At 47.7% G+C, this 21,284-nt stretch overlaps 1 non-coding gene and 1 pseudogene across 1 annotated transcript; one reads left to right on the top strand and one right to left on the bottom strand.

Moving 5' to 3' along the window:
• Window positions 1–1,150: 1,150 nt before the first annotated feature.
• Window positions 1,151–1,224, bottom strand: TRNAN-GUU (transfer RNA asparagine (anticodon GUU)). Its single transcript has one exon. It is a non-coding gene; the product is annotated as a tRNA-Asn (tRNA).
• Window positions 1,225–17,905: 16,681 nt separating this feature from the next.
• Window positions 17,906–19,085, top strand: LOC146780846 (epithelial membrane protein 2 pseudogene; annotated as a pseudogene).
• The last annotated feature ends 2,199 nt before the right edge of the window (window positions 19,086–21,284 follow it).

The following is a 21,284-nucleotide window of genomic DNA, read 5'->3' as shown; positions in this document are numbered from 1 at the left end:
ATGGGGGTGCCCCAACGTCTCCTGGTGGAATGCTGCCACTCCTAGTGCCAGGCCTGCAGTCACCTACAGGTGGCGAGGGATGTCAAAGATCCCCCGGTTCGGATCAGGTCGAGAGGATGTCGCCGGCCACTCCATCGCCCCGTCCTCCGGCATCCTACACCCGGAGTCAGAGGTACGGCCTTCGTCCGAACCCTGTCCCCAGTCAAGGACTGGCTGACTTTATATATCCTTCTCCATGATTGGGTGGACTTTGAAGTTTGAACTAAAAGAAAGGAGGGATGTAGAGAGCCATCCGGACTCTCCTGGACAATGTATCCATATACACGCATCCCCACACCCCTCGGGGCGGGCTCGTCCCAAGGGGATAAATAAACGGGGGCAAGACTGCACGTGGTCTTGCAGCCCAGAACTGTATGCCGGTGTGTGTGTGTCCTTTACTAAAGCGCCATAGCTGTAACTGCGACACCAGGCCGCGTCGCGCTACAGTGCTGACGCGCGGTCACTAAACGTACAGCATCTGTGGAGAGAAGCGCTCTCTACTTACACTGTCACTCACTAGCACGAAAATCCTACTAAGAACTGCTAAATATAGAACATTAAAAGCAGGGCAGCCGTGCCCAGAGGAGCCAGGATTATGACTCTAGTGGTGTCTGGGTCTAAGATGGCCTACAAGTGCGCTGCGTGGCGTCCCCTCTGAGGGCTCCTTGCCTGCTTCGCCCTCTCTGATCCAAGACCTGACCACCCCCCGCAGAGAAGGAGGTTGTCAGGGAAAGTTTTTTTGTAGTTTTATAATCGCGTCGCGAAAATATATATATATATTTTTTAAAACATGTTTTCCCCCCAATTTCCTGTATTGGATATTAAAGTATTTGGTCCCATGCAGATGCAGACACTGCCTCCTTCTCCGCGCTTCCTACGGTGTCAGATAACTTTGCAGCCTCAGCTCACTCGTCGACGTGGGTGCGTAGGCACGGAGGCTGGCTCCTGCTGCAGCCTGCTCGGCAACTAGGCTCTCAGATTTGAGCAACAATAAAGACAAAAGGGTCCTTGGGAGAGTACCTATGGGAATGGGTTATGAACGTCACGCTAGTCGTTATTACGTAAAGATTGTCCACGCTATCTGCAAAGACTATTTAAAAATGAAAAGTAGCGTCCCTGGGTGGGCTCGAACCACCAACCTTTCGGTTAACAGCCGAACGCGCTAACCGATTGCGCCACAGAGACGGGTGCGCCATTGAAGTTCGCTGAGTTTATAGATGTCTTTTGTGCAGTTGTGGAGGGGTAAGTTTGGTTTCTTTTCCATTGGGGTTCCATCCATCCCATTGCTATAATGCTTATCATTAATGGTTCAAGATTCTTTGATATTCGATAACCTTATAACAATACCTTTTCAGCTTGTCATTACTTTCAAGGCAGAGTAATCATTCCCTGAGATTACAGTCAAGGAGAAATTCTAACAATGTGTCATGCAAGAGGAAACTGAAACAAGCGCTCAGACATGATGGGGACAGAACAACATTCCAGACAAGATACCCGTGTTCACCAGCAAACCAGAAAGAACTGCCACAGAGTCATTCAGACAGAAGGAAAGTAAAATCCAGGCAAGACAGAACTCAGTACAGCCGCAAGAATGTGTCAGACAGGATAAATGCAACTAAGTTTCAGACAAGAGGAAAGTGCGACAAATACCAGACAGCAGGGATCTGCAAAAAAAGTCCCAAACAACACGATTGCCTCAAAAGTAAAGAAACAGAAAAGCACTTGTTTTTCTATTTCTAAATTTTGATGCAACCAGGGCACCCGAGCCGGTGCCAAGATTGCAACAAAAGGAATGAAAACAAAAGGAAATGGCGGGCGGCCGCCAGCGAAAAAATAAATTAAAACCTGCGACCTCGGAACGGTGGTGGGGGCAGGCAAACATGGCAGAAAGCAGGCATGGCATACTGCATGTAGCACAGCACGTCATGCCTGCAAGTAAGAAACTCAATAAAGAAAAGAGTGCTTACAGACTAAAATGAAGCATCCCATTTAACAACCAAAGTAAAGGGGCCTGTCGCCATGGGAGGTGACTAGTGAAAACAAGGGGGTACTGAGGAGGGACTAACAATCCTTAACCAATCAGAAGCCTGCATTTACAAAGGACAAAGACACAAGCCAATGACAAACATTGGTGGAGAGTGGGTGGGGTTTCTACTCCGTACTCCACCACAACAAGTCTCTCAGAGCAGTGCATGCGCACTGACTCTAGGCTCGACCTAACCATTAGAGTGGTAAGATAGCGTCCGAAAAAGAGGAGCTGTAACAAAGTCGTTGATAAGAAAAACTTTAACAAAGTCTAGACCTTTTTAAAGTGCTACACAGTCCCAGACAAGATGCAAATGTGACAACCACCCGACCAGAAGGAACTGCAAGTGTCTCAGTCAAAAGTCAATTAGAACAAAGATCTGACAAGACAGAACTGCATGCAAGTTTCAGAAAAAAAGGAAACTGAAGCAGAGCATGAGACTTGATAGGAAAGTGGAAGAAAAGCCAAATAGAGGGGACTGCAAGAACATCTCAGACAAAAGGAACTGTAACAAATACTGATTAAGAGAAGACTACAAGAGGTCTCAGCCAAGATAAAAGCAACAAAGAGAAGACAAGCAGTACTTCTAATCAAGCACTGGTAAAGTCAATAGGTCAGGCATTTGCTGCTGGTTTTTGGCATTAACAATGTTTATTTTACTTGTGAATGTTTTACGTTGGAAGACTCACATGTCAAGAATCCATGTATTTATATTTTCAAAATTTTCGTCGGTAGTTCCAGGCACAAAAGATTTAGTTATTGTATGGATGTGCAACTTATGAAAGAGCAGAATGCCATCACTCATAGCCCTGCAAGCCAGTGGCTGCAGTGGGCTGAAAACATCACTCATAGCCCTGCAAGCCAGTGGCTGCAGTTGGCTGAAACGGTCCCCTATGCTTTATGCTGTGGTAGGAGGAACTAAAATGAGAATTACATTAAAGCAGACCAACGGGTGAAGAAGGATGACTAAAAGTCCATATAAATATGTATATTAATTATATTTTTATTAAAAACAAAGGGCCAAAAGTATCAATATTAGGAATTGCGATTTCCAAAATGTGAAACTCACTGAATCACAATTTAGAAATTGTAATTCTTAATGTATGGCAGTTTTATTTTTAAAATAGAGATTCCAAGTGGGTCGCAAATTGACCTACTTCATAAATGTTAACGAGGTAGGTCACAATTTGGTGACCCATTAGGAATCGCAGCCATCACTGAGATCAGTGAACCGCGGAGCAGACCATCATGTCTGTGATTGCTTTTTAATAAATGATTTTTTTTTAAATGCAGCCAATTTTCCATAAAGGAAAACTGGATGCATTTCAAAAAACAAAATTAAACTTGTAAGTTTCATTTTTTAGAGCAGGCAGTAGTGTGTGGGACCACTGCCTGCTCTTAAAAATATTTTGCTTAACCGTCTCAAAGGGTCCTATAGTAACCTTTGCCATTTGCGAGTGGATTACCACCAATATGGAATTCACAGTTAGGAATTACTGTTTTACAACAGGAATTCAGTTGCAAAACATTAATTCATATCACTTTGATTCAGTATTTGGAAAAGAAACCCTAAACATTCCCCTTCCAAATACTGTTTTGGAATTGGTTCCCAAAACCAAATTGCGATTCGATAACAAGTTATGGAATTGCAATTTGTCTTTTACACATTGAAAAAAGCTTTTTGTGGTAGCAAACAGCCCAACTCTCCAAATCAAGTTGTTTGTGATCTCAAAAATGCTTTGTACTTCTGTCCCGACATGTTATGGGTAACTGCAGACCACAAAAGTCTCAGAAAAAAGAAACTGCAACACAGTCTCCAACAATGGGAAATTTTAGTAAACTTTAAACTAGAGTAATATGCTACAAGATGAAAGTGTATTGAAGAGTTCAAAATTTGCGAACATTCGTGACAAGAATTTTCAATTCTATTAAGGACACATAGGCGAGGATTATGCTTCTCATTTTTCTTTACTGAAAATTCTCAGCAGCCAATCAGAAAAGTAAAAAAAAATACACACTACAATAACCATAAACCTTAGTGGGTATCACATGACAACCATAGAGTAGACCCCTATAAAAGGAGCACAAGAGAATACTACATCCTCTTTCTTTGTGCGAAATAACAGTTAAGTCCAAGAAAAAACACAGTCTGAGATCCGGTAACTGCGAAAAAGAAAAAATCCATTCTTCATAAGGAAAATATCCCAGGCCAACGAACAGCAACCATAAACTTGAAGGCAGCTTCAATGAACAGCATCCTCTTGGAGAACTCGAATACTCTCTTCAAAGGCGAAAGGCAGCAAACTTTACTTGAGATCAGAACCTGAAACGGAAAGATAAGCCGTGATACCATACTCCCAGGAATAGATAAAGCATAAGAGGATGGTCAAAACAATATAAGCATACATTGTAGTATATAAACAACTCAAATCAGATTGTCTGCTTTGCCTGGGACTAGTGAACTGTTCTCGTTGCTGTCTTGGACCGCTAGAGCTGGGACTCTAACGTCGCTCCTCGCCGGACCCGCTGCGCGGGTCCCGCTTCGTCCTTCCTGCCTGCGGTGATCCTGCGTGCTGTGAGGACCTTTGGGGCATCATTGTTGTTGTTGGCGCGTGTGTGGGGAACATCAGGGCTGCGAGCTGACCCGCAGGGACTCAAAGTACCAGGAGTCCCTGCGTGAGGTCGAGACCCGCAACACCTGGGCCGCTCTCCCTGCCTGCCCCGCCCCTCCCTCAGCAAATAAGTGTCTGCAGCCGTGTAGCACCACTGGGATTGTCTGCTTTGCCTGGGACTAGTGAACTGTTCTCATTGCTGTCTTGGACCGCTAGAGCTGGGACTCTACCTGTTTCAACGTCGCTCCTCGCCGGACCCGCTGCGCGGGTCCCGCTTCGTCCTTCCTGCCTGCGGTGATCCTGCGTGCTGTGAGGACCTTTGGGGCATCATTGTTGTTGTTGGCGCGTGTGTGGGGAACATCAGGGCTGCGAGCTGACCCGCAGGGACTCAAAGTACCAGGAGTCCCTGCGTGAGGTCGAGACCCGCCACACCTGGGTCGCTCTCCCTGCCTGCCCCGCCCCTCTCTCAGCAAATAAGTGTCTGCAGCCGTGTAGCACCACTGGGATTGTCTGCTTTGCCTGGGACTAGTGAACTGTTCTCGTTGCTGTCTTGGACCGCTAGAGCTGGGACTCTACCTGTTTCAACGTCGCTCCTCGCCGGACCCGCTGCGCGGGTCCCGCTTCGTTTTTCCTGCCTGCGGTGATCCTGCATGCTGTGAGGACCTTTGGGGCATCATTGTTGTTGTTGGCGCGTGTGTGGGGAACATCAGGGCTGTGAGCTGACCCGCAGGGACTCAAAGTACCAGGAGTCCCTGCGTGAGGTCGAGACCCGCAACACCTGGGTCGCTCTCCCTGCCTGCCCCGCCCCTCCCTCAGCAAATAAGTGTCTGCAGCCGTGTAGCACCACTGGGATTGTCTGCTTTGCCTGGGACTAGTGAACTGTTCTCGTTGCTGTCTTGGACCGCTAGAGCTGGGACTCTACCTGTTTCAACGTCACTCCTCACCGGACCCGCTGTGCGGGTCCCGCTTCGTCCTTCCTGCCTGCGGTGATCCTGCGTGCTGTGAGGACCTTTGGGGCATCATTGTTGTTGTTGGCGCGTGTGTGGGGAACATCAGGGCTGCGAGCTGACCCGCAGGGACTCAAATTACCAGGAGTCCCTGCGTGAGGTCGAGACCCGCAACACCTGGGTCGCTCTCCCTGCCTGCCCCGCCCCTCCCTCAGCAAATAAGTGTCTGCAGCCGTGTAGCACCACTGGGATTGTCTGCTTTGCCTGGGACTAGTGAACTGTTCTCATTGCTGTCTTGGACCGCTAGAGCTGGGACTCTACCTGTTTCAACGTCGCTCCTCGCCGGACCCGCTGCGCGGGTCCCGCTTCGTCCTTCCTGCCTGCGGTGATCCTGCGTGCTGTGAGGACCTTTGGGGCATCATTGTTGTTGTTGGCGCGTGTGTGGGGAACATCAGGGCTGCGAGCTGACCCACAGGGACTCAAAGTACCAGGAGTCCCTGCGTGAGGTCGAGACCCGCAACACCTGGGACGCTCTCCCTGCCTGCCCCGCCCCTCTCTCAGCAAATAAGTGTCTGCAGCCGTGTAGCACCACTGGGATTGTCTGCTTTGCCTGGGACTAGTGAACTGTTCTCGTTGCTGTCTTGGACCGCTAGAGCTGGGACTCTACCTGTTTCAACGTCGCTCCTCGCCGGACCCGCTGCGCGGGTCCCGCTTCGTCCTTCCTGCCTGCGGTGATCCTGCATGCTGTGAGGACCTTTGGGGCATCATTGTTGTTGTTGGCGCGTGTGTGGGGAACATCAGGGCTGTGAGCTGACCCGCAGGGACTCAAAGTACCAGGAGTCCCTGCGTGAGGTCGAGACCCGCAACACCTGGGTCGCTCTCCCTGCCTGCCCCGCCCCTCCCTCAGCAAATAAGTGTCTGCAGCCGTGTAGCACCACTGGGATTGTCTGCTTTGCCTGGGACTAGTGAACTGTTCTCGTTGCTGTCTTGGACCGCTAGAGCTGGGACTCTACCTGTTTCAACGTCACTCCTCACCGGACCCGCTGTGCGGGTCCCGCTTCGTCCTTCCTGCCTGCGGTGATCCTGCCTGCTGTGAGGACCTTTGGGGCATCATTGTTGTTGTTGGCGCGTGTGTGGGGAACATCAGGGCTGCGAGCTGACCCGCAGGGACTCAAAGTACCAGGAGTCCCTGCGTGAGGTCGAGACCCGCAACACCTGGGTCGCTCTCCCTGCCTGCCCCGCCCCTCCCTCAGCAAATAAGTGTCTGCAGCCGTGTAGCACCACTGGGATTGTCTGCTTTGCCTGGGACTAGTGAACTGTTCTCGTTGCTGTCTTGGACCGCTAGAGCTGGGACTCTACCTGTTTCGCGCCTTGAACCTGTTTATAAAGTTGGGTATTCCACATATTATCTGCCTGCCCTTCAGTCATCATCCGGGAGGGGCCGGCCTTCGGGGGGACTCCTCATCTGGGTGGATATCTCCCTGGGGTGTAGTATTACACAGAAGCATAGTGGCTCAATGGACATTCTTTGAATTTCACTGAAAGGCTCAGGATCTAGGGGGCACCTAGAGATTCTGAATGTGTATGCCAGAGGTACTAGAGGTAGCTCTCTTTCCCCCACTATAGTGTCACTGGAGAAAGTCTTAGATGAGTGTGGTGAGGATGCCCAAGTCATGATTGCAGGAGACTTGAACTGCACGTTCGAACCCCTTGCCGCAGAAGATATTTTGGGTGTGTTAGAGGATGATGCGAGGAGGGGTATTCCAGCACTATCTGCTGAGCCGATAAAGAGATGGTCAGAGAGGGCGACTCAGCTAAATTCTATGACCTTGGAGTACGGCTTGCGAGCTGTTAATGGAAGAACCACCTCTGACCCATTGGGCAGTCATACATACAACAGGGTTAACCACTCTTCCCGGATCGATTACATCTTGCTTGATTTTGACCTTTGGCAGTCTGTTGTGGATATGGCTGTAATACCTACCACAGATAGCGATCACAATTTCCTTTTCGCTTTCTTTAAGGCACCTATGGTTAAATCATAATACCCCAACCCTATCACCAGTCAAAAGGATAACATCGGACGTCACTCTGTCTAATTGTGGTAGGCGCCTCAAATGGCGGAAAGTAGCCTCTGATGCACCAAAACTACAGGCTATAGATCAATTTTTGGAAACCACACTAAGCGAGATGGCAACAATCTCTTTAGATCAATCTGCCTTACCCAGGACTACGCTGATGTTTGAGGAGACTATCAACTCGATTGGTAATCTCTTCAAGGCGCAAGCTCGTGTAGGTAGGCCGGATGGCCACCCCAGGTCAAAAGAAAAGCAGGGGTGGTATACGTCAAAATGTAGAGAATTGAAGGCGTGCCTCATTCAAGCTGTTAGGACAAAGTCGCAGCCCCTTGTGCTGCAGGCTAGAGCAGAATACAAACGAGTGATTGGGATTGCAAAAAAGGAATGGGAAGACGCATACTGGCAAACCCTAAGAGAAGCAAGCACTGGGCGGGATGCAGCCCGTTTTTGGAATACTATTAGGGAAAGGAACAGACCTGTTAGTAACTTTATAACGTATATATAACTGGTCAGGACTGGTTCGAACATTTTACTAACTTGTATTCGAACCATCAAGAGGCTTTTGCCCCTCCTGCATCCTATGGACCCTTAGTACCCATGGGAAATGAAATAGTCTCCCCATTCACAATCAAAGAAGTAGAACACGCTATTAGGTGTATTGTGCCCAAGAAAGCAGCGGGACCCGATGGAGTTCCGGGGGATCTGCTGCGCTCAAACCTGCAGAGGTGGGGGAAGCTTATTCATTTTCTGATCAGTGCAATCGACAAAGGAGCAGCCATTCCCGACTCTTGGAAGGGGGCAGAGGTTGTCCCTATCTTTAAGAAAGGTCGGAGGGACGACCCTGCCAATTACCGACCAATAAGTTTATTGGATTCAACCCAGAAGGTTGTGGGAAAGGTGGTCCTAGAAAGAATCCTCCAATGGATTAACGACGAAGAGATTCTGTCGGACTATCAGGCTGGTTTTAGGGCTGGAACGGGCACGATAGAGCAGGCCTTCAGGCTTTTACTACTATACTGGAAGGTGGTAGTGATAGGCGGAGGCAGTCTTTATTTGGCATTTATTGACCTGAAGACTGCCTTCGACCTTGTGCCCAGAGGACAGCTATGGGGCGTGTTAGCTGAAATGGGGATTCCACCAAACATCCTCTCTATCTTAGTGCGCCTGCATGATGGCAATTACGCGCAGGTGCGCTGGGGTACTGATGGCCAGAAAACCAGCAGGATCCCAGTGGCAAAAGGGGTGCGCCAGGGCTGCGTCCTGGCTCCCACCCTCTTTTCACTTTACGTGAATGGGGTTGTGGACCATCTACTCAAACAACCTTCGGACGCACCATCATTGGCAGGGGAGAGAATTCCCACCCTTCTCTTTGCTGATGATACCCTTTTAATCTCAAAAAGCTCGGCGGGCCTACAGAGACTTTTAAACAACTTTCAGACCTTCTGTGACCAACGGGGCCTAGTAATAAATACAAATAAAACGAAGTACTTGGTATTAAATTCCCCAAAAAAATTAGGCCGTCCCCCTGTCCTTAGTGAAACCTCTCTGGAAAGGGTTACTGTTTTTGACTACCTAGGGATCCGTATCACAGATTCCATGCAGTGGACCCCTCATATATTAAAAATGTCTCTTAACCATAAAAGGGTTATAGGGGCACTTGTCAGAGAGCAGAGATCTTCTTCGACCAAGCCTATTGTCCCTGTTTTGGATATCTACAGGGCAAAGGGAGTTAGTTCCGCTTTGTATGGCGCTGAACTTTGGGGTACCTCTAACATCAGTGTCCTAACTAGGTTTGAGAATAAGTTCCTAAAATGCATTATTTCTCTCCCGGAGAGTACACCTACGTTACCCCTCCTTTTGGACCTTGGTTGCCAGCAAATTAGCGATGTAGCAAGATTGCGTCCACTGCTCTTATGGGCCAGGCTATGGCGCGTCTCCGAACTCGCTAAGTATGCTAAAGGCCTAGCAGAGGTGATGTCTATGGTAGGCTGGGGTAGGATCAGATGGCTTACTGATGTCAAGTCTATGCTTGGTAAACTAGGCCTTAGAGAAGCTTGGGAAAATAGGTCTTCCCCTCCGAAAGCAGCCTTGAAAACCTTATATTGGAACTGGGTTAGAAGCAGAATTTCCACGGATTCTACTCATGGCAGGCTCACAGAGGAGTTTTTAGTGCATAAGGATTCACCCTGCCTGGAGCTCTACCTGGATTTGGTCTGGAAGCCATATGACCGGGCCCTTTATTTTAGATTTAGAGTGGGGTCCCTCCCTGTGCGTGCCCTAACATCTTGCTGGAAACCGCCTTACCAGACAGTTGCGTTTTGTCCCTTCTGTAGTACTCCCAAAGAGTCAATTGAACATTTTGTGTTTGTTTGCCCGGCCTATGCTTGCCCAAGGCAAACGTGGCTTAAGCCCGTGTGTAGGACCTTGGGCACCAGGCATTCATCTGTGGCACTTCGAATTTTAATATCAGATACCCGGCCCTTGTATGTTTTTAGCCTTGCGAAATTTCTGTCATGGGCTTGGACGATCAGGACAAAACGGCTGTTAATTACTGTTTAACTGGTGACTTTTAATCGTCTAATTGCTTGATAACTTGTTTCTTTTTTTTTTTTTTTTTTCTTGTGTTGCTTTTATGATGTAACAATCGAAATAAAGCTGTTAAACAAACAAACAAACAAACTCAAATCAGATAATACAGTGCTGAAATACGGGTGGGATAATCCTCGCCTCCGTGTCCTTAATAGAATTGAAAATTCTTGTCACGAATGTTCGCAAATTTTGAATTCTATGTCAGGACCGGAGGCTCTGATTATGCTTGTTCAAAGCTGAGCCACCACAACAGATGCAACAGTCACAATAGGTTTATAATAAAAAGTTTTAAAAGTAATGTCCGAGGACCAATCAGCAGAATTCATAATGTCCAATAAACTGACTCCCACAGAAAAGGCCTTGGAGGCCATAAACCCACAAGCAGAATGAGCACCAAATCTAGAAACATCAATACTAGCTTCACCCATGAGCCAACGCACCCATCTTGCTAGTGTAGCTGGAGTCACTGGTCGAAAAGGTTTATGTAGAGCAATTCATAATTGACCCCCCATATCTTGTCGAAGACCTGCAGTACTCACCTCGTAATCCCGGATACACTGTACAACACACAATTTTGGATTGTCAGGAAATGCAGGATAGGTGACAGAAGCAGTGTTGCACTTAGTGCATCCCGTGACCAAAAAAGTAACACCCTCTGGAGAGAATCTGCGACCCGCGAGATCTAGAGCGCGAACATCAGAAACGCCTTTGCAGGATACTAAAAAAAGCAACATAGTGAGTTTGGCAGAAAGCTGCTTACGAGATAAACAATGATTAACGGGCCAGGAGTCCAAGAAACGTAAGACAATGGAGACATCCCAAAACTCAGAATATTTAGGACAGGGAGGTTTTACCAGCCGGATACCTCTATGTAATTTACATAATAATGGATGTTGACCAAGAGGTTTGCCGTCAATGGCCACGTGTCCCGCCGAGACGGCAGATCAGAAATTATTGACAGTGCGATAAGCAAGGCCTAAAGCGGCTAAGGACGCAAGAAAATTCTCTTCCAAGGAGACATCTGCTGTAACGGGATCCACCTGCCGTTGAGAGCACCAATCACACCATCGTTTCCATGCTGTAGCATAACGCTTGTGTGTGTTGGGCGCCCAAGCCTCGCCGATGAATCTGGTAGCGTCTCTCGAAAGGCCCGGGACTTTCCAGCGATACCCAAAATGCGCCAAGCAACCAGCATGAGTTGACCTGATGTCATCAACGGATGCGGAGATTGGAGAGGGTCTAACAAGAGAGTCCGCCACTGGGGAAGAAGGACCGGAACCGCACATAACATTTCCAGAAGAACCGGGAACCACGGTTGAGCCCTCCATAGAGCAGTGATCAGAATCAATTCCGACTGATAACATTTGGCTCGGGCCAGGACCCTTGGAACCATTACAAACGGAGGAAAAGCATAACAAAGTGTTGGGGGCCACACCTGCAGAAAAGCATCCGTGGCAAGAGCCTCCGGATCCGGGCGCCAGCTGAAGAACACCGGAATCTGTTTGTTGAGTCTGGAGGCAAACAGATCGATCTGACAAGGGCCCCACATCTGGGTCACTAACCGGAACACCCGAGGGTGAAGCCTCTAGTCGCTGAAATCCCGGAGATGTCGGGAATTCTAATCGACAACTTGATTGCTGCACCCTGGCAGGTACTCCGCCACCACAAACAATTTGTTCTGAAGGCAAAAATGGCAAAATTCCTTTGCAATCTCCGCAAGAAGGCGGGACCGGGTCCCGCCCAACTTGTTCACATAACAAACCGCCGACACATTGTCCATGCGGAGAAGAATGCAACAATTCGTCTGACGGGGCGAGAGGCATTGAATCGCAAAGGAGCCAGCCAGACGTTCCAGGCAATTGATGTGGAGATTCAATTCCTCCGGAGACCAACGGCTGCCTGTGGACACTTGACCGCATCGGGCTCCCCAACCCCACCGACTGGCATCGGATTCGATCACTACTTCCGGAGTGGTGCCGAATAGGGCTTGGCCGTTCCACGACTCCATATGTTCCAACCACCACAACATCTCCCACCTCGCCTCCTCCGAGAGGGGAATCTGATCGGAGTACTTGAGGCCTTTCTAGAGATGGCGTATCTTGAGCCGTTGAAGTGCTCGGTAATGAAGGGGACCCGGGAAGATTGCTTGTATAGAGGAAGCTAACAACCCGACAACCCGGGCTGCAGACCTCAAGGACACAGTCTGTTTGTTCAAAATCAACCTCAACTCTCTCTTGATCGATCTGATCTTCTGATTGGGTAAGAGAAGTTGACAAGTGAGGGAGTTGACTAGAAAGCCCAGAAACTCCACAGACTGAGAGGGAATCAACACAGATTTTTGAGGGTTGACTAGGAATCCCAGATTCTGTAATAGATCTATGGTCCAGGCAAGATGCCGCAATACTAGACGAGGACAGTGACCCATGATGAGAATGTCGTCCAGATAAATGATGAGGCGAACGCCTCTGGCACGAAGAAACTCGACCACAGGCCTCAGAAGTTTCGTGAAGCACCAAGGTGCTGACGAGAGGCCGAAAGGAAGGACTTTGTACTCGTACCACATTCCCTGCCATTGGAACTGAAGAAAACGACGATGAGGCCCATAAATGGGCACTGAGAGACAAGCGTCCTTCAGATCTAGACGGACCATCCAGTCCCCTTCCTGAAGGAGATCGCGAAGAAGATGGATTCCCTCCATCTTGAAGTGACGATATATCATCCAGCCATTGAACTCCCTGAGATTTAAGACAAGCCTGGATCCACTCCCCTTCTTCTGAACTAGGAAGACGTTGCTGACAAAGCCCTGGGGATGACAAACCGTCTGCACTATGGCCCCTTTCTGAAGCAGAAACTCGATCTCGCTGGAAATGAACACCTGATCCAGATGGGAAAAAACCATCGGTGGCGGGGAAAGAGTCTGAGTGGGGGAATAAAAAAACTCTATTTTGTAACCCTGCACCGAATCCAGGATCCACGCATCCTGCGAGATCTCTTGCCATTTGTGGAGAAAGTACTGTAGTCGGCCCCCAATTGAACCTCTGAAAAGGGAATCAAGCTCACATGAAGCAGTGGCGTCACGTTGACCTCCTTGGTTACCCCATAGCGTCCTTTTTTGTTGTAGTTGCGGGATCCACGTGTGGGATAGAAGTTAGCGGAAGAAGTGGAATCCTGATACTTTCCACGTTGGGAATCATAGCCTCGCTGGGTGCCCCGTCGATAACCTCGGCCGAACGACCGCCCCCGATGTCGTCCAGCCCGTCCAAAAACCGTCCGAAAAGCCCGCTTTAAGGAACCTTGTGCCTTATCAAGGCCACTGAAGGTTGCGACAAACTTAGTTAACTCCTTCAAAAAAGGTTGACCAAAGAGGAGACCCTGAGCCAAAGGGCCAGACTCAGATGAAGACAACTCTGCCAATTTAGGATCGAGTTTTAAAAGAATAGAGCGGCGGCGCTCACTGGACATGGCACAATTGGCATTGCCCAATAAACATATGGCACGTTGAGCCCATCCAATTAAATCATCAGGATTGATGATCTGCCCTGAGGCTTTGGATTTGAAACCCAAATCCCAAATTTTCGTTAGGGGGCTGGACAAATCGAGCAACTTATCCTGGCAGGACCTCCATGCACGATCTATACCTTTCTTTGGATCCTTTGTGTATTTCTTTAGATATGTGAACATGGAAGGATCCACTTCCGGAGTATCAGCCTCCTTGTCTGCCAGATCTGGACGTGGGCATTCTGAATGCAAACGCGCTCTAACATCCTTATCAAAAAGTTGACGCAAGTGGGAGTGTACATAGTCTGCAACCTCAGTAGAGGGGAGCCATGAAGAAGAGTTAGGGTGGACAATTGCAGAAGGCTCAAAGGTCAGTAAATTAGGACGAGAGGGAACATCCACGAACCGCTCTTTGCACGGTTTCTTAGCGGGAGGAGGAGAAGCCTCCGACTCAGACGTCGTACCAGAGGAGGTATTACCATCATCTCTGGGAGGCGAGCTAGAAGAAGTGACTTTGGACGTAGAACCATAAGAATGGTCAGAGGCCAAGGTTTTTGCTAGCTTTGCAAAATCTGAAGAGTGTGGGATTTTAGAATGCTTACCACCAGATGAAGAACGGGACATTGAGCCAGGTAGCCAGCCCTGCTGCAAGGCATAATTACATAAATGGCGCTTCAAGGGTTCAAAAGCCCTGACCATAGCCTTATTAACGGAGTGCTGGACTCCCACATCCAGAGCTTCGACGAGCTCATGCTCCAATGACCAAGAGGGTTCCTCCTCAAAATAGTCTGTCTCATCATAAAAATATTCAGACATTGTTGGCACTGATAAGTGACAAAATATACCCACAGGAGGAAAAATTGGAGATAATATGCACTGTCAGAGGTGTAAACAATGTTAAGGGTAATGACAAGGACAATTAAGGGGGAGTGGCTAACCCCAGGCAAGCCAAGCAACACAGGAATGTAGAATTCCAAAGTGCACACAGATATTTAAATGTGGATGAAGGGCTTGCCTAGCAATGCCACTCTAGGCAGAGCCTATGCCAGTTATACAGCCCTAGCCTTACAGAAGACCTGGATGTCGCTGGGAGGCTGGCAAGCTTGTGGTTGTAGAGCAATGAAAAGCGCTGCTCCTGCGCTCCGGAAATACCGGTAAATGATCTGAGGGAAACCCGGTATGCAAAAAATGGCCGCCGCGCATGCGCGGAACTGCCGAAACCCGAGCTAGAAAGAGGACTGCGCAAGCAGAGCGCATGCATCCTCACTCCCCGTCTCCTGCTCCACAATGAGGATCACAGGCACAATGCGCCCGGGACCGGGAGGCAAGAAGCGCTCCCAACAAAGCGTGCCCCTGAAAAGGATCGGCACATAATCAGAAACAATGCGGCAACCTCCGAAAACAAAGAAAAAACAAAGCGCGAGTGACCGCGAGGCGGACAAGAGACACAGCGCATGGAGCGCTCACAGCTAAAAACGGCAGTGCGAGCAGCGCGCACAGCAGCACTATCAGAGTACAGGTAAAATGCAATGACAGCATAGAAAGCAAGCATACATAAGCAGAAAGCACCATGCATGTACAGACAAAGTAAAAGGTGAAAACACTTAACTGGCTGCGGAGCAGCAAAGAAAGAGGATGTAGTATTCTCTTGCGCTCCTTTTATAGGGGTCTACTCTATGGTTGTCATGTGATACCCACTAAGGTTTATGGGTATTGCAGTGTGTATTTTATTTTTACTTTTTAGGTCTCGCGAGCCAAAGGCTCGAAGAGACATTTTATAACTGGGCTTTTCAAAGTGCTGCCGTGGCCTAAAGCTACAGTGCACGTGAACGTGCACGCGCGCAGCGCCATGTGTCTTTCCTCTGTAGCGATCGTAATCACGATCACTTTCACTTTCGCGGGCTCCTCTGTTGCTGGCATTCCCCCCTCCCTTCTCGCCCAGCCCTTCTTGTTTTAATTATACACCGTCCCATCCTTTTGCTTTTATCACATGCCGCTGTTATTTACTTTCTGTCTCTTGCGCAATACATGTTTTCTGTGCCCATCAGGCCTCGTTTTCTTTTATTATATATTGCACTTTTCATCATTATTTGCTCATACCCCGTAATCGCACATCGCCTACTGGTTTTATAATATTGCCGCCTCTTCTCTCACCTGCAAACGCCACAGCAACAACCAGTGTTGGACGATCGTTGCTGCTGCCGTGTGCGCAATACATGTTTTCTGTGCCCATCAGGCCTCGTTTTCTTTTATTATATATTGCACTTTTCATCATTATTTGCTCATACCCCGTAATCGCACATCGCCTACTGGTTTCATAATATTGCCGCCTCTTCTCTCACCTGCAAACGCCACAGCAACAACCAGTGTTGGACGATCGTTGCTGCTGCCGAGGACGCAGAGCGAGGGCGGGATGTTCATAATGGAAAGAGGACTAAGGAAGCCTCCTTTACATGGCGGCCATATTTGAGAGGGACTTCGTCCAACTAACAAGCACAGAGCTTCCACGTTTTTCCACATTCTGAACTCAATGGTTAGCCAGTCTACTAGAGTCTGGTTAACTTTAACACAGTACAGACATTTACTTAAGTATGCCATTTCCAAGAATATACTACATGCAAGGTAAAACGTTCAGTATTGCCGCATTCTCGTACATAAAATTACCACGTCTATTTTTCTGCTGTTTTACATGACTCATGGTCACATTCCTGTTTAGGCACGGGGTGGGGAGGTAAAGCGATTTTTTTCAGAACCACTGGATTTGGAGCCAATCCTAGTACTCCACTTCCAAAGTGGGCAGCTGTTATGTTCAAATTCGCACCTTCTGCTTTCTTCTTCCCTCCCTCCTTCTCTCTAAAGCCCACTCAATTTTCAATCCCTACCTTCTCCTTGCTCCCAGTCCCTGGCACAGCCATTATCAAGCTGTCTCATGCCGCAAACTTTGGATTTCGACTTATTTTTTTTATTTCTTAGTTTTGATTCTCTGTTTCATGGTTGCGTTTTTTCACTTAGTAAGCATGTTTATCTACAAAGATGCACGAGTATATTTTTCACGTTTTAAGCACGTGTTACTTTGAAGGGGTACTAGATTGACACCCCGATTTCGTATCATGGTTGATTGGCTTCTTTGTTTTGTGTAAAATAAGGTGGTTGTCACCTTTCAATAAAGTTGCATAGGCTTGTATGATCACTTTCCTTCCTTATAAAAGAAAATTCCCACACGTCTTGACGTGCACACGCCTTCCAGCGGTCACGTGGTTTTCTCGCGCACGGAACGTTTGAAGGCAAGAGCGGGGAGTTGTTTAGGAATTAAGCACTGCATTTCAGTTCCTCCGTTACGGCCTAGAGTTACACAGATTATTTACATAGACTTTCTCTTTCATAGAATCGGGACGTTAAATGACGATCTTCTGGTAAGCAGACGCTCGTTTAATTCCTGGTGTTCGGGGCCACGTATACATGCGCTCTCATGATACTCATTCCCATCTTTTACCTTCCGTAGATCGTGCTCTTTACTGATATAGTGGCAAGACTTCGGCATTAGAGAGATGCTGTTTTTGTTGTTTACGTTACTAATCACTTGGTAATCCGAGTTAGACTGCAAATTTACGCAGAGTGTTTTACTTGCAGAATTACAGTGCTTTAACCGCATTGGAGGTACTTCCTGGTCTAACCTTACCAAGGTTTTACACACACGGGTTGATATACCATTAGTTCGTCATTCAGTCTAACACCACACTTTCACCGGGTTTTAGCTATAGGGTGATCAAGTGGTAACACTTAAACAAGCATTTGCAAAGCAATAGATCTCGCTTTTATACGAGTTTGTGCTATTGGCATTGTAAATGACAGTGCCTTTTATTTATGTTGCCAAACTTAAATAAAAAGCATTGTCATTTACAATGCCAATAACTCAAACTCGTATAAATGCGAGACCTATTGCATTGCAAATGCTTGTCTGATTGGCTGCTGAGAATTTTCAGTAAAGAAAAATGAGAAGCATAATCGGAGCCTGACATAGAATCTTTCCACACCCTCCGCCTGTGACCTCACCCTTCAGCAGGAGAGGGCGGGGGAGGGACGGGAGTGGTGGGAGAGAGAGAGAGAGGACTCGGTTTGAAAACAGCACTCAGCTTCAGCAGCGTGAAGAGGACGCCCATCCCAAGCCCCGGCCCGTCACGGCAGCCCCGGGACCCCCCCAGCACAGACTGGACACCAGGGACCCCCGATCCAACTTTATCATAGACTGATTTGCACACTAACAAGATGTTGATTATTTTGGCGTTCACCATCGTCTTTCATCTAACAGCTGCAGAGCTGCAGTTCATCTCCACGATTCAAAATGTATGGTGGATTGGAAATGATTTTACAACAGATATCTGGCAAGTCTGTCTAAATGTCTCAACAACCACCAATTGTACAGAAATTGGAAACAACATTCAGGATTTTTAAGCCCTTCAGACAATTCAAGCCACCATGATCATGTCTACTACCCTATGCTGCATTGGACGTTTTTTTGGTTCGTCCTTCAACTGTTTCGCCTAAAGCAAGGAGAGAGGGTTTATTTTCACCTTCATTGTCCAGCTTTTGTCGTCTCTCTGTGTTCTAATTGGAGCAGCAATTTATACAGCCACGCACGATGATTTCCATGCCAATATGAATTACTCAGGAGGCCTTAAAGAAGGGACCTATGGATACTCCTTCATTTTAGCCTGGGTTGCATTGGCTTTTACTCTAGTCAGCAGCATCATATACTTAATACTGAGGAAACGTAAATAAACAGCAGCAGCTATTTCTAGAACTACTGGACACAACCAAAAATTCCAATAACCATTTTGTATATAATCATTTTTATGTGGTTTTGTAGTCAAGGCATTGTTTTTTTTTTAAAAGAGGAAACGTACTGTGTTCTTGCCATCGATTGTAAAGGTGACCGAGAATATTTACTACAAGCATACTAGGAACAAGTATGAAAAAGCCCAACCTTCCTATATGATGTTTTACAACTTGAAATAGATTTATTTGATAGTATTTTTTTTTAGAATTAGATTCTATCAACCCCCGATTGTTGGATACATGTGAAACATGAATGATAGCTAGCCCAGTTGTAACGTAGGGAATTATTTGTGTATATTTACAGCACCAACTCCCCCACCCAGATGTGTGAAAGCCATAACTAGAAATGTGTATCTTGCTTTTCATGTTTACAATAGCGTGTGGTCAAGATCATCCGACTCCTTTTGCTATAAAACATGTTTAGAAAACAGTAAACATTTTCTTTTTGTAAAAAAAAAAAGTGTATTGAACAAAGTTTGCTTCCTATTCTGTTGTTGTGTAATATTTTCTTTTTATTTAACTAAATTCAAACAAAATGGAGTTAAAAGGTGGAGCAGAGAGCCAGTGATGAGGCATCAGCTAATATCAAACCAAGAACAAGAGGGACTGTTTTGAAAACAGTGGCATTTCATCGGTTCCTGTGATTTTTCTTTAAAGTGGATGTGCAGGAAGATTTTTGTGAAATTTTATATTTTTTTGACAACTTTAGTTTTTATAAACTTTCCAAGCACTGACATCATGCATGACATTGCAAAAGCAAAATACTGTTTGTAAACATTGTTGTTTGAAATTATGCAGTACTTTTGGATTACCTAAAATGTAATAGGATTGTATTATAAAGATGACAATACATGTGCTGTACAGGCAGAATCTCAATATCTGCTTCCTCTTATGACACGTTGCTTGTTTTTGTTGATTTTGACATCATGTGTACAAAAAACTGAGGGGTATATTCACAAGAGCGTGTGCTCAACATCACCAAAAAATGCTAACGCAACTTTACACATCGCAGCCTATCGCGGGAGAATAACCCTGTGTCAACTTGGAATTCACAACAAGGCAGTACCATGCGATAGTCTGCCGAAACTGCGGCCAATTCCGCGATACAACCACCTCGACGGAGATAAAAACACAAACCTCACCGCAAAAAAACATGCGATGGGCCAAAGTGCGATGAGGAAACCAGCGATAAGCAGCGCCAGGCCGCAATACACACATGGCAAGTGGGAAAAATCACTATAAAAGTAGAATAAAAACTCAAACACAAACTGACCAACACCCAAGTACCATGGAGTCAGCCGGAGCAGGCACAGAGGACGAGTGCAACCCCACAAGCACCCCGGACGACGAGCCTGGGACCTCGGGGACAGGGAAGGGCAAGGACAAGAAGAAGAGGAAGACGAAGTTCAGTCCGCAGGAAAACAGGATCCTAGTCACGGAGGTGATGGAACACCATCAACAACTGTTCGTCACCTCCAACGTGTCATTGGGAACCAAAAATGGAATATGGCGGGACATCGTGGACATGGTGAATGCCGTCGGAGAGCACAAGAGGTCAATGGACGAGGCCAAGAGGCGATGGATAGACATCAAGCGAAAGGCCAAGGAGAAACTTGCAGCCAACCAGAAGTCAGCAATGCAGACTGGAGGTGGGGGCCCAGCGCCACAGCTCGAGCTGGATGGCATGGAGGAGCTGGTGTCGACAGTCATCAGTGTGGAGACTGTGGCCGGAGTCAGGGGACGGGACACTGCTCGACAGGACACAACACAATCGCAACAGGGTGAGTGACCACCAGGTAATGGTGAGACGGGTGGGGATGGCCACAATGGCACACATGCACAATCAAGCAGAGCACAGTGCACACCCACAATGACTCTGGGTCATGGCCCTGATCTACAGACTGTCACAATGTACACAACACAATCGCAACAGGGTGACTGACCACCAGGTAATGGTGGGACGGGTGGGGATGGCCACAATGGCACACATGCACAATCAAGCAGAGCACAGTGCACACCCACAATGACTCTGGGTCATGGACCTGATCTACAGACTGTCACAATGTACAATGCCATGCTGTCTGAATGTCAACATGTACCATGCGGCTACATACATGTGGACACATTGTAATACACCATCTCCCCTTCATATTGCAGGGGCACCGTCAACACCTCCTGCAGAGCAGTCCCGGCCACTCTTCACTGATGATGAGGAGGACACCCCAGGCATTGACACTCAAGTCCTCCAAGACATCATTGACATCATCCGCAACTCACCTCCAGGATCAGGGCAGCCCAGCTCCATCGAGGAGACCTCACCCACTACCCAAAACACCCAGCAGGAGGCACCCATAGCCCCGGCAGTCTCCCAAGACCCCCAGGAACAACACATGGCCTTCCAATGCCATGTACTGGAGTGCCAGAGGGAGACTCCTGAGCAGGTGCGGGTGGGATTCGCCATCATGGCTACCAAACAGGACGCCATCCTTGGGTGTCTAGGTCCCATCAGGGACCAGCTCCAGTCCCTAACGGACACCCACGGCCCGCTCCATGGTCTCCTACGAGCCCTGACTGACATTGTTGGAGTGATGATGCGGAGAGAAGAACACCTGTCCGCTCAGAATGTCTCCAGCGATGACAGCCATGAGCTAGCACACAT

This window comes from Triturus cristatus, chromosome 12 (assembly GCF_964204655.1).
Source record: "Triturus cristatus chromosome 12, aTriCri1.1, whole genome shotgun sequence".
NCBI lineage: Eukaryota > Metazoa > Chordata > Amphibia > Caudata > Salamandridae > Triturus > Triturus cristatus.
This window is presented reverse-complemented; position numbering and strand designations above follow the sequence as displayed.